Source organism: Anser anser, assembly GCF_964211835.1.
Source record: "Anser anser genome assembly, chromosome: 4".
NCBI classification, from domain to species: domain Eukaryota; kingdom Metazoa; phylum Chordata; class Aves; order Anseriformes; family Anatidae; genus Anser; species Anser anser.
In genome coordinates this window covers 24,763,148-24,789,662 of record NC_139724.1, presented here as the reverse complement: position 1 = coordinate 24,789,662, position 26,515 = coordinate 24,763,148, and the positions used below count along the sequence as shown (strand labels likewise).

At 34.3% G+C, this 26,515-nt stretch overlaps 1 long non-coding RNA gene across 1 annotated transcript in view; it reads left to right on the top strand.

Moving 5' to 3' along the window:
- Positions 1-17,988, top strand: part of LOC310899227 — a 128,270-nt gene extending 110,282 nt beyond the window's left edge. The window contains exons 2-3 of the long non-coding RNA XR_014584097.1: positions 9,779-9,955; positions 17,852-17,988. This is a non-coding gene — a long non-coding RNA (uncharacterized lncRNA). The remainder of the gene's footprint in view (positions 1-9,778; positions 9,956-17,851) is intronic.
- The last annotated feature ends 8,527 nt before the right edge of the window (positions 17,989-26,515 follow it).

The window sequence follows — 26,515 nt, the reverse complement described above, 5'->3', positions numbered from 1 at the left end:
CCTTCCCTTCCCTTCCCTTCCCTTCCCTTCCCCTTCCCTTCCCTTCCCTTCCCTTCCCTTCCCTTCCCTCCCCTCCCCTCCCCTCCCCTCCCCTCCCCTCCCCTCCCCTCCCTCCCCTCCCCTTCCCTTCCCTTCCCCTTCCCTTCCTTCCCTTCCCTTCCTTCCCTTCCCTTCCCTTCCCTTCCCTTCCCTTCCCTTCCCTTCCCTTCCCTTCCTTCCCTTCCCTTCCCTTCTCCCTGTCCTGTCCTGTCCTGTCCTGTCCTGTCCTGTTCTTTTTTCTTTTCTTTTCTCCCCTCCCTCCCCCCCTCCCCTCCTCCCTCCCTCCCCTTCCCTTCCCTTCCCTTCCCTTCCCTTTCCCTTCCCCTTCCTTCCCTTCCCCCTTCCCTTCCCTTCCCTTCCCTTCCCTTCCCTTCCTTCCCTTCCCTTCCTTCCCTTCCCTTCCCTTCCTTCCCTTCCCTTCCCTTCCTCCCTTCCCTTCCCTCCCTTCCCTTCCCCTTCCCTTCCTTCCTTCCTTCCTCCCTTTCTCTTTCTTTTCTTTTCTTTTCTTCTCTTTTCTCTCTTTTCTTCTCTTTTCTTCTCTCTTTTCTTCTCTCTTCTCTCTTCTCTTCTTCTCTTCTCTTCTCTTCTCTTCTCTTCTCTTCTCTTCTCTTCTCTTCTCTTTCTCTTCTCTTCTCTTCTCTTCTCTTCTTCTCTTCTCTCTCTTCTTCTCTTCTCTTCTCTTCTCTTCTCTCTCTTCTCTTCTCTTCTCTTTTCTTTCTCTTTCTCTTTTCTTTTCTTTTCTTTCTTTCTTTCTTTTCTTTTCTTTTCTTTTCTTTTCTTTTCTTTTCTTTTCTTTTCTTTTCTTTTCTTTTCTTTTCTTTTCTTTTCTTTTCTTTTTCTTTTCTTTTCTTTTCTTTTCTTTTCTTTTCTTTTCTTTTCTTTTCTTTTCTTTTCTTTTCCTGCTTATCAACAGGAGACTTAGGGTAGAAGTGTGTTTGATGCCTTTTTTAAAGTTTTCTGCTCTATTTGTTTTTCTAGTTTAATGTGCATGCAATAATAATAATAAATAAATAATAAACAAACAAAAAAAAAAAAAACAGAACCAAAAATTTGAACATTACAGAAAAAAGGTAATTGAAGAAAAAACTCATCTTTAAATAAATAAATAAATAAAAGATTTAACTGTGCAGTCTGTTGGGATTTACTCAGGGCTGCCTTTATAGTGAAGAAATAACAGAAGAGAGATATTGCAGCTAGTATTTGGAAAACTTCAAGTGCTTCCAAAAAATCCACGTGAAAACAATGAAGATTGAAACTGTTAAGTTTGTTTGCAATGAACTGGATTACCCCTTGGAAAAAAATTACATTGAGGTTACGAAGTGTTTCAATTTCTCTTTGGGGTGATGGGAGGAAAAGTTCACCTTGAAAGCCAGAGAATTTTACAGCAGAGACAGATAAGACAGCTGAGAGAACTGATATGACAGCTCAGTCTAACAGAAACAAAATAGCTTATTCCCCTCAGTAACAGCTAGTGAGATGTAATACAGTGTCTACTGATGAACTGAATTACTTTATCATGACTCAAATACTTAGCTCAATACTTAGCATGTACATGTAAAACTGTAGGTATAAAATTCTCTGTGTTGTAATACACGCAAAAAAGAATTAAAATGCAACTTGCTGTCACACCCTTGCCTTATAAATATTTATCAGCCAAGAAAATGATCCACAAGTGCTTTCGTGCTTTGTTTTTTTTAATCAGCAAATACCGTGAGTAGACTTTCAGCCTTTTATCACAATATGGATTACTAATATAACGTCTTCTGTGAAAGAAGTAATAAGGGAAAGACATTTGACATTTTTTCTTCCCACCAGATAGGATACTGTGTGACAAAGCCCTGGAAGGGCCTAGGAGACCAATTATCACATTTCTTGAACTTAGTCTTTATGTATTTTGTTTTCTTAATTTCCTTCTTCTTCTTGTTTGTAATTTAGGAATCTTTCTTGACAAGAAGCATGTCTTTTCCCTGGACTGGAAAACACTTTGTTTTTAATACTGTAGTTACTATTACAATATACAATTACTGTTTTGAATAATGGTATCCCTATTTAATAACAGTAGTTTGGTGAACTCATGGAGGTGGAGTTAGAACATTTTCAGAAGATACAAAATCAAACAAAGGTGTAATTTGTCTCAGTAAGAGTGATTCTTTATTATCTGAAATGTGCAGTTGTGAATTTTACTCAGTTTTAATCTCACAAGATCCTAGTGCCTGTCTGTTCTGAATCTCTCCCCACACTTTGATCCTGTTGAAGACGAGCTTTTCCAACTATAACTTGGGTACAGTCTTTAGGGAGGGAAAAAAAAAGAAATCAGACTTTATTTGATGACATTACTTTTGCAGGAAAACCTTTTTCTTTCTTACAGATGTTGCATAAAACATGAACACATTCTTTTCACTTCTGATATCTTCAAGAGCATTTTAGAAATACAGCTCTCCTTTATTTTGTGATGTATTAAAATGTTTGATTTGCTCAAATATATTCTCTTTTATGCAGGCTAGTGTGTACACTGATTAAATGTTGCTGTTTGTTGTTTTTTTTTTTTTTTTTTTCCAGTTCTGTGGGAACTTTTAGAATAATTCAACTAGAAAATGTAAATGAGGTCACTTTCTCTGAAGGTCTTTTCTACAGGAAAGTAAGACAATTCATGACATTATTGAAATGGTGTAAGTTAACTGACTTTGAGCTTAGAAACTGGTACTTCTATAAAGTGACTTCAAACAAATAGATTTTCTGGTAATAGCTTCATTATGACTCAATACTAAAAACTATTATACATTACTGTTAAGTTTAAATGTAGTTCACTGGCTTATTATGGGATTGTCCAAATGATGAGAGCATTCTAATTCAATAAAACTACAACAAAAATTGGGAACTTTGAAGCTGCCATATAGTTTTATGGGGGATTTATAGCCTAAATCTCAAACAGATTCTCTGTCTAGAGGTTTCTTCCACATTTCACAGCTGGATGTGAGTATTCAGCTAAATATGAATATGAGTATTCAGCTAAAATCTGATAATTTCTAAATATGCCACTACAAAAGAAAATATGATTTAGCTCATTAGGATCAGAGATCTTGTACATATCATGTAAGATGTTAAGACAACTTGAAGAAGAGGACAAAGGAAGTCTGCTTCCTTTGGAGAATCTTGTATGGTAAAATGTCATCATTTATCTATTTATGTATTTATTTAATTTGAAAGGTAAGAGTGATTATAACAAGAAGTTATAGGGAAACAATTTGAGCATTTCCAGCTGAAATCAGCTTTTCATTCACTCTACCTATAAACCTCTCCAATGTGTCGGGTTTTTGTTTGTTTGTTTGTTTGTTTCTTTTGTTTTGTTTGTTTTGATTTGGTTTAAGTAGTTTGGCTCATATTCTGAAGTGCCTAATACTTTGTACTGATACACACTTAAAAATAATAACAATGATAAAAAAACAGCTAGACTTTTCAGTCAGAGTTCTGTTGTTTACCCTGGAGCTAGCTGCCCTCTAAAGTTAAATTTGGCAATCCTTGGTTTGTGTCCCTGAAGTCCCTGTTTGGATCTAATCCAAAGAGCCTGACAACAAGATAAAAACCTGAAATCTCTCTCTAAAAGCCACACCACATTACCAGTGCATGCAACCTCATTTTTATCTTGTGTATGGATAGAGCTCTAAAAGCCAAGGACTTCTAGCTAAAAGTTAATAAGCTAAATAAGGCTGCCTTCCTTTTGAAGTCAAGAATGCTTAAACCCAACACAAAATTGTATATAGATAGATGATGAAAGAAATAATAAAAAAAAGAGAAAGAAAAGGAAAGAAAAAGAAAGAAAGAAGGAAGGAAGGAAGGAAGGAAGGAAATAAGGAAGGAAGGAAGGAAGGAAGGAAGGAAGGAAGGAAGGAAGGAAGGAAGGAAGGAAGGAAGGAAGGAAGGAAGGAGGGAGGGAAAGAAAGAAAGAGAAAGAAAGAAAGTACATGAGTTTGTGTTATCATTCCCCAGACAAAGCCATCATTGTTATGAAACTGAAGATACAGGAAGAGTCCTAAAAGCCTCTAGGTTTACGTGTAAAGCTAAGTCCCAACTTAGATGAAAACTTCCAGTGTACATATTCCTGTGTTTAATTCAAAAGTAAAAATTTTCACTTATACCTTATTTAGAAAAGCTATTTGGAAGATACTTGAAGACAGTAAAAGGACAGATTAAAAAAAAAAGAAAAGAAAAAAAAAGAGGACAAAGTCAATACTGGTGGTGATTTTGCAAGCCACTGCTTGTTATCAGGTTGAATGATCATACTATTTGTTACATGTGCTTACAAAGTGTAATTGAATAAATCTTTGCTAATTTAAATAGCAATTCATGAATGACAGAGAAAAAATCAGAAATAATTAATTTTCTATTTAAGCCGTCACCAAAAAAAAAAAAGTTAATTGCATTTATAAAGCATTATAAAATTAAAAGACTTTTGAAAAATAACAAAGGAAAGAATGTAAAGATAAGCATTACAAAGCCTAATGAAATTTACTGTAGAGTGCAGAATTAATTAGCTAAAGTAATCTCTACCATATTAGCAATTATGTTTCCAAATCTGTGCAGGTTACTGCATTTCCACGACTTTAGAAAGTGAGAAAATGGGGTATAAACTAATCTACCTAAATATCAAGACTGAGGGGGAGAGGGGAAAAAACTACAGAATAGTTATTAGGAACTCACTAGCAAGTGGGAATATCCTAATGAGAACAGAAAACAATTTTCTAACGTTTTAAGTGTGTTGAGGAAGATGGGGTGTCAATACTTTGAAGACCAGACTGGAATTTAAACTTTGTAGATTTTCTTTTTTATAATTATGGACAGCAAAATAAAATTCAAATCAATATGCAATTAACAAATGAAGCTATTTCACACCTGATTGTTACACAAAAACTCACCATGAGCTAAGTACATTAATAAAAGTTTTAGCTATAAATTTAAATCCAAGCTTTCCAATGGTGGTAAAGTGCTTACTAGAGGTCAGATAATTCTTGTTACTGCAAGACTTCGTACTGTTCAGTATTCTAGAAACTGGAGGAACGCATATGAAAGAAGTGATCCTACTGCTTTGGATTAATGGAATGTGACTGTGGCTCTTTTGAATGTGAGTAGTTTATGAACCTCTGGGAGACAGCAGTAACTTATACACAAAATAAATCAATTTCAGAACCTAGTTTCTAGATAAATTTAGAATGGCTTAGCACAGCTTGAAACACTGTCACTTTGAGACATTTGCTAAACCATTAGAAACCATAAAAAGATGTGGAATACCATGTTGCTTTTCATCTTTATGTATATCCAGCTAATAGGAACAATTTTTCTCCAGACATGCTTCTGAACGCGGGGCTGGCTGGAATACTGAAAGGTCTGGCTAGAAATCTTCCAGCTCCATAACCCATTCTCATTCATAAATGCCTAGTGACTACATACAGAAATGACTCACTTGGCTTTTATCTTTTATTGGTAACCCTTTGTTTAACACCAGAAGTTAGATAAATTTTTAGAGAATACTGTCACTTAGTGTCTATTATCTCTCATTTCACATTTTTTATTCCAAATAAGAGAAGATTATTATGTTTGCAATTTAAATATATATATATATATATGTATATATATATATGAAGACCATTTGCACTGTTAGGATGCTTTAGGATGCACTTTACTCGTCTTTTCTCATCTGGTAAGTTAATAAAAGATGAAAAGGCTTCAGTGTAGCTTGTAAGAATACTATGCAAATCTTGTGTTGCAAATCTTCACTAGTTGTATACTAATTTATTATCATATCTTAATTTTATCATCATCATTAACAGGATGGGGGCTCTAATCTTTTATTAACAAATGCCATATTTGCATACATTAACAACACATCAACAGTACATTTTCTTTAAGTCTGCAAATGTAGTTGTCAATACAGGAAACTTAAGAATTTGGGAGTGGCACCCTGATTCTGGGACCAAGGCTGAGATTGCTGAGCTAAAAGACCTGGTAAAATATTGGAGAAAAAAGGATTCAGGGATAAACTTCACCTTGTATTAACCACACTCTGCTGAATTAGCCAGTGTTCTTGTTTATTTCTCTAGACAACTCACAGGCTATGCATATGAAAATACCAGTGTATCTCCAATTTTTAGGTCTTATATTAAATAAAAAATCAGCAATATGTTATTAAGTAAAAAAAAGTGAAGGACAAAAAATAACAGGCAAAATCTTAAAGAACGAATGTACTGATTCAGACCTATTACACACTAAAAATATTACACCTCTTTGTATATTGAAGAAACTTTTCTCATAATTAGGTGACAATGCATGTCACCTAATTATGAGAAAAGGATAAGGAATATACTTATAAGTGCTTTATGCATTTTTATGTGTTTCATTTATTTTCATAACATTCCCTACACATTTCAGGAAATATTAACAATATTAACTATTTAACTATTAAGCAATATTAACTATTCAGCAAGCTTTCAACAATAAAGACATGATAGCCACAGCAACTAAAAGCATTTCAAGACTGACTCAGGAGTATCACTCCAACATTAAACAATATTTGTTTTGGTTTTTAATATGGCATCTTAAAAGCTAATCTTCAAATAAATGTAATCTGAAATCTCAAGGAAATTAGAATCCTAGAGGCAAAATTATTGCAACTGGCTCTTTGATGAAGATGCCTCAGTGCAAAATTCAAATGATAGTGATATACCTGCTATGTCTACTTTCTTCCTGTCAGCTTGCCAGAACCAAGACATGAACTTCTGTGCCATGGTGGCATATCTGAATGAAGCACTATTTTACGAATCTGTATTAAGTAACATGGCACCCATCCATTTCAACTTTTTAGCAGATTGAAAGACCATTTAGACGGCTGAACTGCTGTCTACAAATGCAAACAGAGCATGTGACTTTCTCTATTGGAGGTATTGTACGTCTAACACTGGCTTGTTAGGACGAAATCTCATTATAGAGCAGTACTGGACACCAATACACAACATTTGATGTTTCTGTGGATTTCAAGAATTTTGGAACACTTTTGCCTTTGAAGTCAAAAAACTATTTCAATATGTATTTTTTTTTAGCAACAGTTCTAGGAAGTAAGGAAATATTTCCTATTTCCTATGTGAAAAAAAAAAAAATAGAAGCAGCAACCTAATGCTTATTTCAGACCTTCTGATTAAAAGGATTCTCTGCTTCTGCACTGCATGTCATGATATCTGATCTACTCTTCTCAGTCTTTTAACTTTGTACATCAAACACCGGGAGAAAAGTTTCTGTCTGCAGACCAACAAATGTTGATGTTATGCTATATCACATATACAGAGCACCTTTACACTTTCTTGTTGCCAAAATGTAACTATTCTGTGACAAGTGTTTTGTAAATTATCACTTTTTATACTGCTGTACTTCTAAAAATCTTCCTCAGAATTTGAGTTAAAAAAATCTCTTGTGATAGAGACACCAGAAATAAATGTGTACAGGCTAGACCTGAGTTTAGACTCAATTAGAGTCTAGATCTGTTTTGATTGTATCTTCAAGGTAAAACTACTCACTCTTCTCCATACTGAAGGTGGAGTAACCACTAGCTGACTGTGTTTCAGATTCAAAGATTTACCAGTAAGTTGTGTTCTTCCTTGTCTATATTTAAAAGGTGAGAGTCCTTGGCATATGAGATTCTGTGGTTAAGTCTTGGCTTATAAATTCTGAAAGGGACCTGGTTGAAATTAGGAACATGTACCTTGATTTCTGAGAAATTAACATCTTGAACTCAGCAGGTAATAAATTCAGCCGGTCACTATGCATTAGAGTATTACATAATTTCTTTCTATTCAAAAGACAAAGACAGTATTTAAAAGTTCAAAGACACTATTTAAAAGTTCAAAGACACTATTCAAGAAAACTTAATTGTCAATCTTTACTAAAATAATACCTCTTCCCATTTTTTATACATATTTTCCATTCTGGAAATTATTTAGTAGGGAAAAATCCTCTCAGTACCTCTAATAACACAAATTTATTAATCTACTGAGATCCCATGAGTAACATAATATTTTAAGAAAGTATGAGCTCTGTTTAATGGTCTTTTGATATATAGTAGAGAATTTTGTTGAGACAGCTGAAAGCTGAAAACTGAGCCTTTGAAAAATAGAAAGAAGTGAAACAGAAAGAAGTGACTTATTGTTGGGAGCCAAATGCTGGAAATAGTATCTTTAAGAAACAAATAAATGACTCATTTGTGAAATAGAAAGCAGCTGATTTTCTTAAACACAGTAAAGATCAGAGTACTGATTGACAAAAAAAGTGGAAATAATTCTCTGGAAACCAAACATCTGTACAGTACATATATATGTAAAGTGGTTTGACACATCAGTTTCAAAATTGCAGTCTTCTTATCATGTCTTCAAACTTCAAAGGTAATAGTATGTAGTTCAACTATTACAAAAAAAAAAAAAAAAGTTCTTCCTACAGAAATGGCACCCTTCTTTCTTTAATATATTTTAAGTTCAAGTATAAAATACTGAAAACAGAGAAATACAGTCAAACATTGTCCACAAAGGCGAGCAACAGTTATTGCACAATTGACCACACTTAGAAAAAGTGAAAAGCTGTACTACTATCCTCCTTATGTTGTCCTCCGGAAAGCTAGAAGGATTTGTAATAGCAAGTGCTTTTACTTCTGTTATTATAATTTGTCTCTACCCAATTGTAAACAAACTAAACTCACCAAACAAAGAAACAATCAAACTACAGTTCTCTTAAGTCTGTTGTAACTACCAAGCTTCTCAGTAAAGGAACTTGATCCTTTTCACTAGAGAGAAAACAAACCTCGGAAAAAAATCTTTCTTTTTATTTGTTTTTAATTGATTTTTGACTCGTGTAAGAAAGAATCATGAAAAGCCTCTCATACTGAACAACTGAATACTTAAACAGACAACGTCCACATTTTCTTTTTTTTTTTTCAAAAATTATAAAGATATAAAAAGAGAAATATACTCCTGAGTAGAAAGAAAACATTTTTTACCAAAATTGGTGTGTGTGTATGTGTATGAAGTTCAGTTTTAAATCAGGTGAGTTATTTTTCATATTGTAAAACTGTTTGGATCTTTTTTTTTTTTTTTTCCTAGTTATCAGAACTCTTGAAAGCATCAAGGACACCAGTGTAACACCTTGCCTCTTTCACAAACATTTTGTAAACATAAAGACCATGGTAAATAAATGGATCTAAGCAGCAGGACATACTTCAACTCAAAATTTTGAAAAACCTGAAATTTTCAGATTCCTTTTGGCATATATCATCAATATTTCTGTATCACACAGTAGATGAGTCTGTAAGGTACATCGGTAGATCCTCTAGGTCCTCTAAACCCCCTACCAAGTGATGACTTCAGGAAATCAAACACCACCCCAAACAACAGTAATACAAAACATTAAATCATAATTAGTTACTGGAATCTCACCATTACATAGATGATGTTTCAAATTTCAAATCATTTCAGTTTAAATAAATGTTAAGCAGGTTGGAGAAGAAAAAAAATAAACCCCATAAAACAACACAAGCAAGTATGCACTATAAAATGTTACTTTGGTTTGATATATATATGTATGATACACTTCATATAGACATGCCAGACAAAGGAAATTCCAGCTCATATGAAGAATCATTATTATAATTAAGGTAGATCACACCTCAATTTAATGAAATTTTGTATTTACCATATATTTTTTTCAGATACAATGACAGATTTTCATCACCCAGGCTCAGAAAGGGATTCAGCGGCTGCTAACTGAGCAGATGGAGCAGTACCAACACATGTGAGAAGAAAATATTCATCATCTGGGCAGAGCTCTATGCAAATGGCAATCCTGCTTCTGAAGGCTGAGTACCCTCACTCATCACCACAGCATGGTGAGTGGGCAGCCAGTATGTTTGGGGTAACGTCACAGCTTTCTACACAGATCTGCATAGCACTGTAGGAGATAGATGAGGACACAGCACTAGCCACAAACTTTGGTTTGCTAGTTTTTGAGTTGTTTTTTTTTTTTAACATTTCTTCCTTGTCTTTTGAATTCTTTCAACATCTCCCCATTCCACTTTGTCCAACGACTTTGCTTGGTTGGATCCATTAGGCTGACAATAACCTTACTAGAAGCACTGGATATTTCTCTATAGCACGCCTCTTTGGGAAAGGTTTCTGCCCCTCCCTCAAACCTAAGCAGGGCCCCTAGGAGCTAAGATGCTTCTGAAAATGCCTCCAATAAGTCATCTTCTAGAGTCCTTTCCTATTTACATTTTTTGTTGGGCATGTCTGTCTGTACTAAGTGGCCAAGATCTGGATGTGGCTTTTTCCATTATGATACTTATTTGACTATCTGCTGATAAGCAGATAAAGAAATGCATATACATTGCCACATAATTAAAAGATTACAGCCATTAGAAGGAAGACATGCTTCATTCCAAACCTGCAGGATTTCAGGGTCCTAGTAAAGTACCCTTATACACAGGCCACTAGAAAGTAAATGGAGTCACCAGGTCTCTGGTAATATATAGGTTCCAGGGATGTAATAATAAAATATAACTTAACACACAGAGCAAGGAAAGAGTAAGAAGGAAACTTTCCAAGTAAACTTTGTCAAAAATTCAAAATCACAACCCCTTGAAAGTATTAACAAATTCAAAGCTGGACAAATAGCTATGAAGATAATTTTCCTACCTCTTCTCACTAGAAATGCAGTTAATTGTCTGGTTTAGCATACCTTTGTAGATTAACTTGATATTTCATTGTATAGTTACTGCTAATATTATGAATTCATCTGCAGTTTGAAGGAGTTCAATGCAGACATACCCATCCTATATGACAAATCCTGTATCTGTCAAAATCTGTTAATATTCAAAACAGAAAAGGAAGTATCTTTGGAGCAAGCTAGCTATCTAAACTTTCCCACTCATCTTTTTTTTAGATTCACTACTTGAGAAAATTAGTCTGATTTTTCAGGGGTCTTAGCCTGATTTTTTTCTAATCAGTCACGAGCGTGATGATTTTGTGTATGTGTGTGTGTGAGAGAGAGAAAGAAAAACAGCCAATTTAATTTATTTGCATGACATGAGTAATGGTAATGCAAGTTTTAAAAATTTTGCACTGAAATTTTATTAAAAGATAGACAAAATAGGACATCTGAGAGTTTTCACTGTGTTTTTAAGAAATTACATCTTATGGAAATTGAATTTTCTGAATGTTTTGGTATGTAGCAATTTTATTACTTTTCCATATGTGTAAAAAGAAAATATTCAGTTCACGGGACACAATGCAAAAGCTAATAACAAAAGAGCAAAAAGTACAATAAGCATTTGAATATCTGCCATCTGAAAGTTTGTTGTTGTTGTTGTTTGCTTGTTGGATTATTTTTTTTTTGGTTGTTGGTTTGTTTTGGTTTTAGTCAGAAAGCATGGATTTATTACCTGTCTTCTCCCATGAAACAAATAAGGCTTCCCTTCCTGCTTATACTGTCTGTGTTTAGGGATTAGATGTTTAAATTAAGTTGTTGGAGAATGAAAACACATCAGTATGTTCTATTTAGTGACAGTCACACATTTAAAATTGATTAGATACTTGTGAATGTTCATAAACAGATTTTTTGGAATTGATGACAAAATGTATCCAGGGTCTTTGAAAGCCAAGGAGTATTTTAAACAATTTACAGCTAATGTGAAGTGCTGGTTTTAGTAGTTTGATGAACTATCTATATATTGTGAGAACCACCATTATCACATTAATTAGCACAAAAGTCCACATAAAAAAAACATTTGCTGTTTCATTACATTTCATCACCATAAAGATTAATACAGCTAGGATTACAAATAAGATTGCAAGTGGGAAATATTTTTTTGAAAATAATTAGGTCTTACTCCAAACTTTTATGCTTCTGATTCATTTAGAGTCAGTCCATATCAGGTCAACTCAGTTTTGATTTCATTAGGGATGAACATACGTCAAACATTGTTGCTTGAGTTGAGACTCAGATTTTCAAAGATCCACAAAATCTGAACTACAGTGTCCTGAAGTAACATTGATGCTTGTCACTTCAAATGAAGATCAGAAAAGGCATTGGTACAGCAGAGCCTATAAGGAAAGCAAATATTCAGTTATGACTAGGCAAACCCAGAGGCATCCTATTCTGGCTTGAGTATAGACTTCCTTTAGATCGATAATGTTTAGTGAGTTGACTTCCACATTTCCTCTTGGATCTTGAATGGCTGACCCTTGACTACATTTTGACTTATTGCTGTTTCATGCTTCATATTCACTGCCTCTCTCAGTGATCCCAGGGTCAATGTAATTCTGTGTGAAAATGCACAGAGCATATAGAATGTATATTACAAAGCTACAGGCTAAATTCTTTCACCGTGTATTCTTAAATAAAGTCAATTCAAATTGATGATCATTGTTTATATTTTTCTGGATGCCCTGGATGATCCTGCTCAGAGTGAATTCCATGTTTCTCTTCAATTATCCTCAGTCTCACTCTACAGAGCCCCGTCCAGTTTTCCTGACCTGAGTTAGCTCTTCTACAAAACAATGCTCAGTATTAATTTATGTCTCAAAAGTATTCAATCTCCACCATTGTTCTCTCCCCAGTGCCACATTCTACACCCATATTTTGTGGTTTGTGAACTTCCTTCTGGAAAAATAGATCGTTATCTTCTGAAATCACCTTTTTCAAATTTAATCTCTCCAAAATAAAAACATAAAGGCCAGAGCAGCTACACTGTCAAGTTTTCAAGCTTACATCACTTTGAAACTGACAGCATATTACTTTGTTTCATTCAGGTCACACAAACATTACTTCATGGAAATCCGTGATAGATTTTATCTATATACACGTATTAATTTTTCAGATAACTACCGTTCAGCCAGGTGTGTGTGTCTGTGTAACTGTATTTTGTGACATGCACACACAAAAAGGAATAAAACCCACCCCTACCAGCTTCCCTGAATATTAAAATTTTAAAATACTCATTGATTCATTAAGTAATGACATTCATAAAAAATCCGCTTTTTGATATTCCTGTTTTAATTCCTTGTCTCACAGGGTTTCTTTAAAATGGACCATTTTTTCTTTTTTATTTTTTAAAATTCTGAAAAATACAGAAATATTGTTCCTGAAGTGGGGGATGGGGCCAGGGGGAAGGTAGGGGTGTCCCTGATCTGAATCTAGAATCACACAGCAATCAGTATTATGGCACATTGAAATAGGGAATCCTGTCCTTACTCTTCAGTAAGACAGGACATTCTTGACAGGATGATGCTGTTTCCAAGAGAATTTATATAATGTATCTGTTTGGTATTGCATCCAGATTTCAAGAGTATTAGATATCAAATGGTGCACTAGTTACTATATAAAATTTCTCCAAAACACTTTTGATTTAATCATTGCACATTATCCCTATCTTTAAAAGCTGCATTTCCTGAACTAGTAAAAGCCTTCTTAGCTAGACACAGGATGTAGTGCTATATTTGAATCTGCCAGCGTGATTCAATTTGTTTATAAATTTCTGTCAGCTTCATTAAACCAAAAGACGTCATTGGACTTCCCCAGCACACTGTGTACCCACAAAGGGACTAGCTCGTCTCAGAAATGGATCCAGAGTCCCCACATATTTTCTCCTAATGTAGTAGGTTTGCAATATCCCAAATAAAAGTGACGTCTATCTGTGAGTATATAAATAGTTAAATGATGAGGCAACTCAAGAAATGTCTCTGCAATGTTAAAAGGAATGATCGTTCACCAAGGTGGATATTATATAGGAAACTGTTGCCAGCACATATGCTTTAATAGCAATATGGAGTTCATAGAGCATCAGTCTAAAAATAGTTACTAAATGTTTCAGGATAAAGATAAAATGGGAATTCTTTCCCTAGACCATAATCTTGACCTGAAGTTAAAATGCTGCTTCTTAAAAAGATAGCACAATGTAAATCTACATTCTAGAATGATTTCAGCCACCTGAATAGTGCAAAAGTCAAATATCTCCACTGGCATTCCCTTGACAGCTGGGACTCCTTTCACAACCGAGTCTGTTTAACTGATCTACTTATGTTCTATGTTCATATGATCAACAATCCAATGAGAGAGAAAACAGCCAGGCTGGTTTAGATGCACAGAACCAGCCCCATACCCAAGGTAGTGGGAATCCATTGGTTTGTTGCTCTGTTTTCTATCATTACGTTAGAACAGAGTCCACCTCCTTGCTCTGCAACCTTTAAGGAAGAGAAATAAGCCCCAAAGTTTGTGATTATACATCATGTTTTTTACAATTCATAGCGAGCTCTTAAATATTCTCTACAGCTGTAAGGTTTCATGTATAGTTAGCCCCAAATTAAAATATATTAACTAAGGCCTAACCCCACTGTCTTGTAAAATGAACATTTCCATATATCACAACAAATGGCACACACATAATATAGCATCTATTCAGGCTTGAAATCTCTTGTCACAGCATAGTTGCTATTATGTTCTTGTTGGTTTGTTTCTATATTTGGATGCAAAAAGGACGACAAGAGAGGTACCACTCCGTTTCTTATTTTTGTAATCTTTCTGCTCTAAGACTGAAAACACATATCTTCCTACATGTAAAATACTCATTTATTACCTGTGAACACTAGATGAATACAATGATAATATAACTTTAAAGTTACTGATAAGGATTTTCCATGTTAGATAAAAGCAAGACACATCTTACCACTTACTCTTAGTAACCGTGTTCTTCTCTACTCCTAGGCAACCAATTTTTACACAGCTGTTATTCCCAATTTATTCACTACATCTTTATGACCCTTTCACTGCAGATACATTGCTGCTATATTAACAGAAGGTTACACAGTGTCTTAGACCCAGAGAAGAAAATATTATTGACAGAAAGTTGCTCTGATGTCAGATGTAGAAGTTGTATAAATGATTTTGATATAAGTGAAGTAAAACCAGCCTATGCTGCTAAATATATATACATAATAATAATAATTAAATAAAAATGACCTAAAATACTTCATACTCAAACTATTCATAAGATCCTATTAAGTTTGGGGAATTAAACACAAATGTATCACCAAAAATGGCAGAAAACAAGAGAAATTTTCATCCTGATATAGCAAAAGTGCTCTGCTTTTTCATCCAGATAAGAAAGAAAAAGAAAAGATAAAAGAAGATAATCTTTTCCCTGTATAAAAAGTTAGAAAAAAAAAATGCCTTTTCACAAAGAGGAAATGAAAAATTAGAAATTCTGAATAGGCACAAGGGGAAGAAAGATATGTTATGAAGGAATTAAAGGAAAACAACATGATGTGGGTTACTAAAGACAAGTAAAAAGCTTTAAGATACAGAAGAGAGATCCAAAAATGCAAGCTATGCACACAGTATTGCCTCTGTTCATAGTCACTCTAAATTATTAATGTTCCTCTTTAAAACAAATAATGAACAAACACTTAACTTGAAACAACAGTTATTTTAACAAGTGGGCTCCACAACAGGCATAATAGAGGCAGGGCCCTCAAGACCTTTAATATTCTGCTTCCCACATGTATTCTGTGATTAAAATTTAAATTATGTAAAAACAAGTAGGCAAAAAAGCAAAACAAGTCCAAAGGGTATGCTGACTAGCTAATACAATGGTCAAAAAAGAAAGAAATCAGTGATTACTATAGCCAGAGCTTTTGTGATGTTACCTTACATTTAGCAGTTTACATAAATTTTCTTCAGAGCAATGTTTTAACAGTACGCTTTCATGAGACAGAATCATTTACAGGAAATTAGGGAAAGATGATCAGTGACAGATATGACAGTCATTTGGTTACTCTTCACAGAACACGAGTCAAAAAAATATTTTTAAAAATCCAACCTTAACTAGTTGCTGATTTAATTGAACAAAGACAGAATCCAAGCACCTAGTATAGCTTTAACACTAGTTAAATTTGTATAAAAGGAAGACAGCAACACAAATCAAGTCACCACTGAGATAACCACATTTCAATCAGATTTCAGCTGAAGTCAGAAGTAAAGCAATAAGTGGTGTCACTTCTTGACATGAAAGGTTTTTATTCTACTTTCTAAAAAACCTTGTTATTAAGTGGGCAGCTGTAAGACAAGAGCAGAGAAAGCAAGAAAAATAGCGAAATATTTTATATTTTCCTCTTTTAAAGGTATATATGCTTTTCTAAAAAATGATGTTCTGAAAGGGGTTTGAGGTCTTGTATTCCAGTAAATATTGCTTGCACCTGGCCACCAGCTTGTTATTAAACTCATGTGGGTCTCAGGATGTGTCAGATATTGTCAGGGCTTGTCTTACCCTGCCTGGAGCTGTAATTTAGTTTGTAATAGCAGCTAAAATACTGGTGACTATTGCCAAATTTGTTTTAACTTGTCTTTAGCTTTGTACAGGTGTATGGTGTAACATCTACTGTTAAACACAGGGTTTGTAGGACATGGCAAGTAATAGCAACTAGTTATTATGCATTGTATTAACTGCTTCTGACTGCAGCACAAAGCACAATATAGGTGAGTATAGGTATGGGATTATAGCAGGAGCCTTGAATGTACAGACACAGGATGCTACCAGAGGCCCCATGGCTATAAACTCACCTGTGCTACTCAGCAGCGGTCAGTTATTAGTTATCAAAGAAATGCAGCCCTGGGAGATGAGCAAAAAACAGTGCTGGGGATAACAAAGTGAACAAACAGTATCTAACACATATAAAGATAGCAAATGTGGATGCACCATGGTGCTTTGAACAAAGGAAGAGACAGCAAAGTGCAACTGTGTTAGCAACTTGTAAAAATGACTTCAAGTGGGTTCTTGCATGTGGATGAAGAAACCACCAACACCAAAGTTCTCCTATAGAAGAACACAGGACACTGCTGACATGCCACACCCTTGCTGAAAGACCAAAGACATCAACCTCAGAAGCTGGGGGGCAGTGGAAGGAAGGCAAACGCAACAGAAAGGGGGTAGATACTCAGAAGTTATATTCACATTAACTGTATTTCCTTAAAACTCTAAGTGTAATATTGCAACTGGGTTAATAATAATGTTTTGATTTAGACAGTTAAGACCAGCTAGACTGGTCTAGTCTAGACTTAGTGTGTAAGGTGTTCTCCCCTTCTTGCACGAAAGAGAATTCTGAGTGTAATAAACATTTTTTTAAATTTTCTCAGGAAGCAGATGCTTGGGGGAATCCTATCAATGTGTAAAAATATTGGGGGAGGGCAGAGGAAGGCTAGTAAAGAAGGTGGTCTCAGACTCTTCTCAGTGGTGCACAGTGGCAGGACAAGAAGCAATAGGCACAAACTGGAATTCCAGGATATTCCATTCAAGAATCAGAACAAAAAAAAAAAAAACAGGGTCTGTGTCAAGTGGCCTGTACACCCATAGGTAGTTGGATTTGTTTTATTTTTTGCACTTCTCCATATAATACTTTGAAAATTATTTAAAATATTCATACATAACAGAAAAATACATGCAAAGGTCAATACTTTGTATCAAAAAATACAACAAACAACTTAGTAAACATAGAATATTATAGAGAAATTGAGAATATATAGTACTGAGGAAGGTATAGACTACACTTACATTTTGTGAATCTTCATCTGTCATTGCCTTTGTTTTTGAGATATTTTTCCAGCTATAACAAGACTAATAACCAAATTTTTTTTATATATATAACATGCTGTTCTCTGGTAGGATCATTATAACAGAATGTATTTTTGAATGTGTTTTTCATTTAATATGCCTTTGTAAACATTCCTGTTCCAGCATAAAGAGGAATCACTGGGAGTTTTGCCAGTCTACGTCTGAACAAGGTGTAAAGAAAGACTCTCATCCTCTGGATGCAATCAGTGGCGGAAGTTAAAGGAGATATGATAGCTCCTTCACAAATGACTTAACCCAACATTTCTTAACAGAAGAACCAGCACATATTGCTTTTTTGTTTTGATTTTAAACTAAGGGACTAGGGCAAGCAAGGCCTTCCAGCATCTCCAGGAGGATATAAGGGTGTACATATTTCAGTAAGGAAGTTTATCAAGTAGAAATGTTGTCAGGCTATATGATTATTTGGGACACTGTAAGTTTTCTGGCAAGCAAAACAATGAGATGTACTTCTGTGTAAGTAAATGAATGTGCTTATAAAACTTTAACAATTAACTTGTTGACACCAGAGTAAATGCAATAAACGTATGCATGTGTCAGCTAAGATTTAGTTGACATCCTTTTTCAAACATACTTGTAGACCAGGGATTTTTTCCTTATCCTGTTATCATTGAAAGATAGATCAAAGGAAAGTCCTAAAGTCCTTCCTTAGAAACACTTCAGTTAGAACTTTGAAACTCTTCAGTAAAATACAAGAGGACACACTGTACACACTGTAACTGGATGAAGTAACCCAAGATGAAGGAAAAAATAACTAAACATCTTGTTGACAGAGCCTTTGGGCTGCAAGCTGCAAGGTTAAAATAACTCTCTGTAGTTCTCTACGCTAATAAGAAATAAGAGTCACCCAATTACCTACACTGCAAAATGCTATAGAGTTAGTGCACTGAACTGTTCTTATCATCCATCTCCTGAGTGGTTAAGCTCTCATGCCCACTCTTTGGTATGGATATCTTTCTTATCCTGCTTATATAATATACCTTAATTGGTATTAGCTTCTATTGTGCTATATGTAATCCAGGTAAAGAACTCCATTCATGATCTCCTTCCAGAATATGTTATAGACAAGAAAAACCTTGCTTCACTAGACTTTCTTTTAAATCATCAAATCTTATTTGAAAACACACAGCTGATTGGATGACAATGCAATATAATAGCACTACTACTAATAAACCTAGAATAAAATTACATTTTAAATGAATAAAGAAATTAACAATTGTGAAAATCATTGCAATATTTAAAATTTGTGATATTGTATAATGAAAGCTTAGGACTTGATAGAATCGCACAAGTAACCACGATATTTATCATCCAAACTATTAAATCCTTTGATGTCATGGAATTTGTTAAAAAATAAATATATATATATATATGTTAAAAAAAATCTTGAACAATTATAGCTCCTTTGCTCTCACTTTATGAATGGAAAAACATACACAGAGTCAAGCAAAATTCAAGTGAAATCTACCAGTACAAAAGTATCATCGGAAATATTCTGTTCAATTTTGTTCAATCTATAAACAAATTTTATTTAAGAAAAAAAAAAAACAATAAAAAACAATCAAGCATTGCTTGTTGTTTCAACAATCACCTACAAAATTTTAAAAAATGTGTACAAAAGGCATTGGTTCATATGCCTTTACCATAGTGGTTGTTAGAACTCAGCCTTGACTTAAATTTGGCAAAATAAGATGAAGCAAGAAGATATGAGTACTTTTTAAATTTCTAGGCTGTTTACTCATCACACACAAGATGTGCAATAACCACTGACAATAGTGTTTTTCAAAAATATATGCACAGATTTTGTCTGGCTTATTTGGGCTTTGCTGTAATTGAAGGAAATCCGGGTAAACTACGTGTGTGGTATCGAGCAAATTCTGATGGGATCCTTGTTCACGGCTTTTAGTTTGGAGCTTTTGAACTGTAGAGAAGACTCAGAGTTTCACAGACGCCTTCTAATGATATTGGTTATGCTTTTAATGCAAGTAGTAAAAAAAGTTACAGTATCACCTAACACCCAGTCTTTCATCAGTAATCAGCCTCTACTCTCTTTCCCTTTTTTGTTTTGTTTCAAGTGAAGGCAGTGGAACAGAGCTAAACAAACCTGGTACAGAACCCATCATCCCTTGGGCTCTGCAGTATCAGATTTTTTTTTCCCCATAAATTGGCTATCGACACTCTCTGAAACTCACAATTAAATATTTTAATGATCTGAAAATAAGCAGTATTTTTATTGCAAATTTGAAATGAATACATCCTAATTCTCAAAGGTATTTCAGTCTGTTCTAAATTTAAGCCTCAAAAGAGCCTTGTTAGTGAGGAAATCCCATTAATTTCAATACTCACGCTTTAGATTCACAAATCTATTATTCAGTTTGATAGAACTATGCAGGATTGAGACTTGGGATATTGTAATAACCTGCTATCACAAGACTAAGAAGAAAAAATTATTGATAGGTTGCTAATTAGTTGAATAAGTCTATTCAAAATATACTGAGGTGTCAAAACCCTGTCAAATAAACAGACTGTCATAAGAATGAGACTTCAGGCAGGAATCAAGTGAATACATACAGTTTATTTTATAATCAGAGAAAATAACAAACCAATACAATATTTATTGAAAGTAACAAACAAACATTGCTTGATATCTCTGTTCATCAAATTCCCAAACTTAAAAAATCCTTCCTCAAATACTTCCCCTTTCCCTGCTTTGAGGGCTGTTAAAAACCAATGTGTCTGATGCTACTTGTTGCTATGGATGAAAGAGCAAATATTTTTGCACACTGCAGATGGTGTTTTGCTGTTTTCACAGGCAGGTCACCGAATACATTCTGTTCGTGTTTTCAGATGCACAACAGTTGCCAGATGTTATATTGAACTCTAAAACTTTTTAAACATCTCCTTGTAAACACAGAAATTAGAGAGAACTAATAACAGCAGCTTTGACATCATAGAAAACATAACACAAGACGTGCCTTAAACAGGTTAAGAAATACAGGTATCACAAAACATGATAGTATTTAAAAGCAGCATAGACTGAATACTTGAAAAGTATTTTATATGACATAGTAAGACAATAAGTCTTGGAAGCAACTTAAGGTTCAAATTTTACTTACCTTCTAATTGATTTGGGTTTGATAGCAACAGTGCAGTTGGCCACTGATTTCAAAAGAAAAATGGAAAGACATAATTGATATTGGTTCACTTAAAATGTATCAAAGGAAAAAAACCACCAGACTTAAAATTTTTACTCCTTTATCTCTAAAAGCTTGAGGTGAGAAATCTTTCTTATCAGTTTTTTTCATTGTTTTACATATTTGCAACAGTAATACATAAACTTCCTGTGCAAAACATTCTAACTAACTCCCTTGCAAAAAGATGCCTACTGACCCATCACTGATCTGCAAATACATGTAACAGGTTCAAGCTGTTAGCTAACAAAATGGACAATAAGTAAATAGGTAGGCATATAGCTCAATACATTTAATTTGAATTTCTTAGAATGTGATTTTTTTAAGAAAATGTTCAGTTCCTTTCTATAGCAATTTAGAAATATAATAACAATTTGAATATTGTTATATTCTCATGGAAAATGTGAAAAAAAATCAAATTCCTTTTTTTTTATTGTAAATGGAATGGAGAAATCTACACATTCCACTTGTTGTAGTTATGCACTGGCAAATTTTAAGAAGTGAGCCATTAATCAGTATCATCAGCTAGTCATATGTCACACTGCACATACAGTCAGAGCATCTGAACTTAGATGCCACACCTTTAAATCATGAGAAATGGAAATATACAGAGGGTTTGTAGGAAAAAAAAAACAGTTTAAAATGGGCAGAAAATGAAAGCTTTTGTGGATAACTTCAAAATTTAGTAATTTAATGTAATTGTATATACTAAGAGAAATTCATGTCTGTTTCTCATTCATTCCATTGCTTTTAGGTTGAACAAATCTTTTATACATCTTTCTCTTTTTTTTTTTTTTTTGAAATCTAATAGTTTCACCACTGAAAAGGCAAATAAGGATTCCAAAAATCTAAGCAATAAATTCCATTATGACAATGTCATAAAGTATAATCTATAAGTTTTTATGTGCTCCTTAGGTCACTGGCATGAGAATACACAGATGTTAGTTTAAGGTTTGCTAACATTAAAATATCTAACACCACAAAGAACTTGAAACTACAGCAGAGAACTACGACTATAAGGTAGTTGCACAGAATAGAGTGCAATAGATGCTAACACATATACTTAGATTATCAGCAGCAGACAACAGCAACACAAATATTTTATATAAAAAATTAATTTCATTTGTGAAATTACTGTTGTCCCTTAATCCCCAGTTGAGACAAATTAGTTCAATATAAGACTATAAAACAAAACAAAGAAAAAGAAAACCCCAGCAAATCACAAACACAAGAAAGAGATTAAGCACACGAGTAAACAGAGAATATAATATTGAGAAAACCAACTTATGATTTTGCATACTTTCATATTTAAGTTTCATATTTCATTAAATTATAACATTATTTAATAACTAAATATATTTCTGCTTTTCTCAATGTAATTTCCTTCTCCAAAAAGAAAGAATTCACAATTGGACACTTCTATTAGCTTATTAGCTAAACTACTCAGTTTAATAATTTACGTTTCAGATTACCCTGATTTCATTAAACAAACAAATTTAAGATGCTGTTCAGGGTAGTGCACTTTGTAAATGTGGAAAATAAGGAGCCTGACATTTTTCTAGTGTTAGGACAAAAAGAAGTTTTGATTCGTATGAAATGAACCATTAAATAAATTGCACTAAAATGAATAATGGAAAAAAAAAAAAAAATTGGAGCTTTCAAAAAAACTTTCTGGAATAGCCCAGATTCCAGTTACCATTAATTTTTTATATGCTAACATTAAATCACATATTTTAAAGCCCAGTGGCACAACAACGCTGATAACGTTTTCCATAAAAACGTGTATTTCCTTCTGTAATGCTGCAACATACTCTCTCAATTCCTTATATCATCACAAGTGCATCTTAGGGTCATCTAAAAATAGGACTCTTATTAGAAGTTCTTATCTTTGTGGATAGTGTGAGTCATACATGATTACCTAAAGCAAGAATTTGAAATGTTTTAGTACTTTCCAAAGTACTAAGAAACCTAGAATTGAAATGTCCTCAAATACCTTTGTGTCATACATTAAGTAGAGCAGCAGATTTTCAGATTTAAGGGGCTGCTTTAAAATCTTTGTACACTGTTCTATTAGATTCAGCTTTGGTAAATTAAGACCAAGGACAAACATTGGAGATTCTAGCAAGTTTGACAACAGCATTGAGCAGTCTCTGGAGAACAGTGTAAAGGAAACAGATGTTCAGCATAGAATTCTATTTCTTTTTCTATTTTATGTATCAAGTTTTTTTAGTATCGATATCAGAGTAATGCAAAACAATGAATACTAAACTTTACAAATTTGTCTCAGAGACAAAGGTGAGAAGAAAGGCTTTTCTTTTGCCACATCTCTAATTTTTATAGTTCTGTATCTTGAAAACACCCAAGGCACCTGACAGCTTATGGCTCTACAAAGCAATATGGAACAGAGAAAATAGAATTGTTTCAAAAAAACTACCTTTGCATGCTGTCAATGTGAGGCTGACAAAAGAAAATGGAATCAACAGGAAAATGGGCAGCACTAGGAAGGAGGGGCAAGCAAGGAAAGAATTTAAGGAAGGGACAAAAATTCCAGACCTTCTTCGTGCCCTCCTTTCCAGCACAGATTTTTAGATTTTCTTTTCTTCATCTACAGCTGTGTTATGAGGTCTGACTTGTAGATGGTTTCCAAGTCAGAAGTACAGACAAGATTGCTAACTAAGGAAGAATTTAAATGAAAAAAGGCCAGGCAGAAAGATTAAGAAATGTTTTGGTCATATTCATATTTAGCTGCATGACTTAATAAACACAAAGAGATACAGAAGAGTAAGGTAACAACTGAAGCATGAGGATTTATCAACAAGAATAAAGGAAAATCTTATAGGTAGGAACAACCAAATCAATTAACTATATCAGGCAAGTATATATATATATTTTTTTTAATATGATGATTTATATTTTCATATTGAAATAAAACCCTTATAATTGCAATAGAAAAATGCATATACATTAAATGCCTGAGTCTGTAAACGTTGGGTTTTATTGTGGTTTCAGCCAGCAGGCAGCTAACACCAGAACTGGATGCTTCCTAAGTAGAAGAACTGAGGAAAGTGCACCAAGTTTGGCTCCTTCCCTATGCAACTCTTCATAAAATTCCATCGGAAAGTCCCAGCCAGTTTTATATCCTCATTTTACAGACACTTAGCATGCAATGTAACAATATATAATAACCTTATGGGTACAACGTGAGGCCTAGTAGAGACACAAAGTTGTGTTTTAGTTCACGTGGATGTGGCCACTCTGCTGTAGAAAGGGTTTGCCTTTAGCAGTGTGGACATGAGCCAAGCCAAACTACATGGCCTCAGGACCAAAGATTGCACCATGGCGCTCTTATTCATCAAAATATGCACACATATAATTTGGAAAGTCAACATTTATGGTAGTCTAGGGATCAGGCAAAAATAAAACAGTAACTGACCAAACAATATTTCATGTCTAGTGGTTTTGTCATCTATAAACACACCAGTCATATACACATATATATAAATACTTTTGTCAAAAGAAGGAGTATAATAGGGAATTCTATATGTGTGGGAAAATATCTATATGTGTGGGAATTTTATATCTTGTGAGAATATCTTCATGACAAATGTTAGTACTTCATGAGAGTAAACCTTTGGGAGTAATCAATAACAAACAGTCTGGAAGTACAAGTTTACATAGCATTTCTTTATATCACTGAAAAATTAATCACAGTTTAAAGAGGATTTTTTTCATCTTTCTTAAGAATTAATACAAGTGACTGACTTCTACTTACAGTGGTGTTACTGTGACCTGCCACACACAAATTAGCCACTGCACTAACAAGAAGTGTTTTACAAAGAATGGCATAGGAGTCATGAAAATGCTTAGGAACTCAATAGCTTGTAAAAATATAGTTTATATAACCATTTCTCAGAATGGCATAAGAAAAAGAAGAGACAAGTTGTTGTTTTGATAATTTAATTACAGGTAGAATCTTTAAATTAGAATAATGACTACTTAAACTAAATGTTTCAGTTAGTGAAAAAAACAGCAATTAGCACAGATAACACAAGTAAATGTAACACGACCTATCATAAAATAACCCATTAAAAATAAATAAATAAATAAATTGACCTTTTCTTCAGCAATGAATAATATTATAAGCCACCGTTCTTCTGTACCTATTCCTGAAATCATGCATCCTAATCTACAAAATGAAGTATGAAGAGTAGAACAGATTAGGCAGCCTTTTTTCTCTACACAGAAATTTTGCAACAAAGCAAAGCTTTCCAAATCTTTTGGTCTAAACATTCAGTTTTAGAACTAGTAACTCTATCTATATAAAGTAAATACAAAAGCCTTATGACATGTTAGATTTGTTTAATGTTGTTACTTTTTTCCAAAGGCTGAGTTTCTTCTTTGACATTGTTTCTTAGAGCTTCTCATGCTCTGGTGTACAACTCTCTTTCCTCAGAGGAGATCAAAAAGAAAGCTGACAAAATCTGACATGACCTTCTCTCTCCCTTCAGCCACTTCTTTTTCTTCTCAGCCCCTCCAGAACTCTGCTTCTCTACCACAGGCAGAAGCACTCCTCCACATCCTCCTGTGGGCTTCTCACAAAAGACCCATATCTTCTCTTCTGTTCTCTCTCTTTTTTCTTTAACTTCCACTTTTATCTCTTTTTTGCTCAGAATGTGATCATGCTTTCATTTTGCACATTACAAAACAACGTAACTAAACGCTCCTGATCCTATTTGCCAGCTATGTCCCAACTTCTTTTCCTCGTGCCACCTCTAAAATTTACCAGCTTCCTGGCTTTGCTATTTAGATTTCTTAAATTTCCAGACTTGCTTCCGTTGAGCTTCAGTCCCCTTCTCTGTGCTTAAACTACTCTAGTCTAGCTACTTACCCCAGACCTGCCAAGCTACTTTGAGTTCTATTAGTCAAGGTCTTTAAGTTGGCTTGTATTTTCCTTTTACTCTTGAGTGTAAGCACGACATTTCTTCCAGTCCCATTCATGACCACAAGCTAGCCATCACCTCTGTGGCAGGAGCCCAGCAATCTGTGTGCCCAGTTCTAAACTGAAATCTTACTCTCTGCCTCCAAGATCTCCTCACAGAGGTCACTTCATCAACTAAAGGTGAATATGACTGAGCAGTTTGCTTGCAAACCCTGCAATGATTCCTAATGCTTTCTCAGTCGCTGTTTGTAACATCACTCTCCTGATCTTCAGGCTATCCTTTCAGCACCAACTTTTGACTGACACCTTTCTGCACAATACCACGAGCATATGTCTCTCCCTGTCCACCTATCTAACCTACTCTCCTCGCAGGCTCATACTTCGAAAGCTGAAATTTTTATTGCTCCTAATCCTTTGCACATAGAATTTCTTTCTTTCTCCACAACAGTGCAAATGAGTTTTATCCCATTATTACTTGTGTTTAAGCAGAAGATTGCATTATTTTCTTACTATAAACCATAATGCAACAGTGGGATTTGCTGTGGGATCTGTCACACTATATGGGGCATGTCTGACAAATAAAGTTTCATGACTGGGTGCTGTCTGCAACATTATATCAGACCTTAGAAAACTCCACAG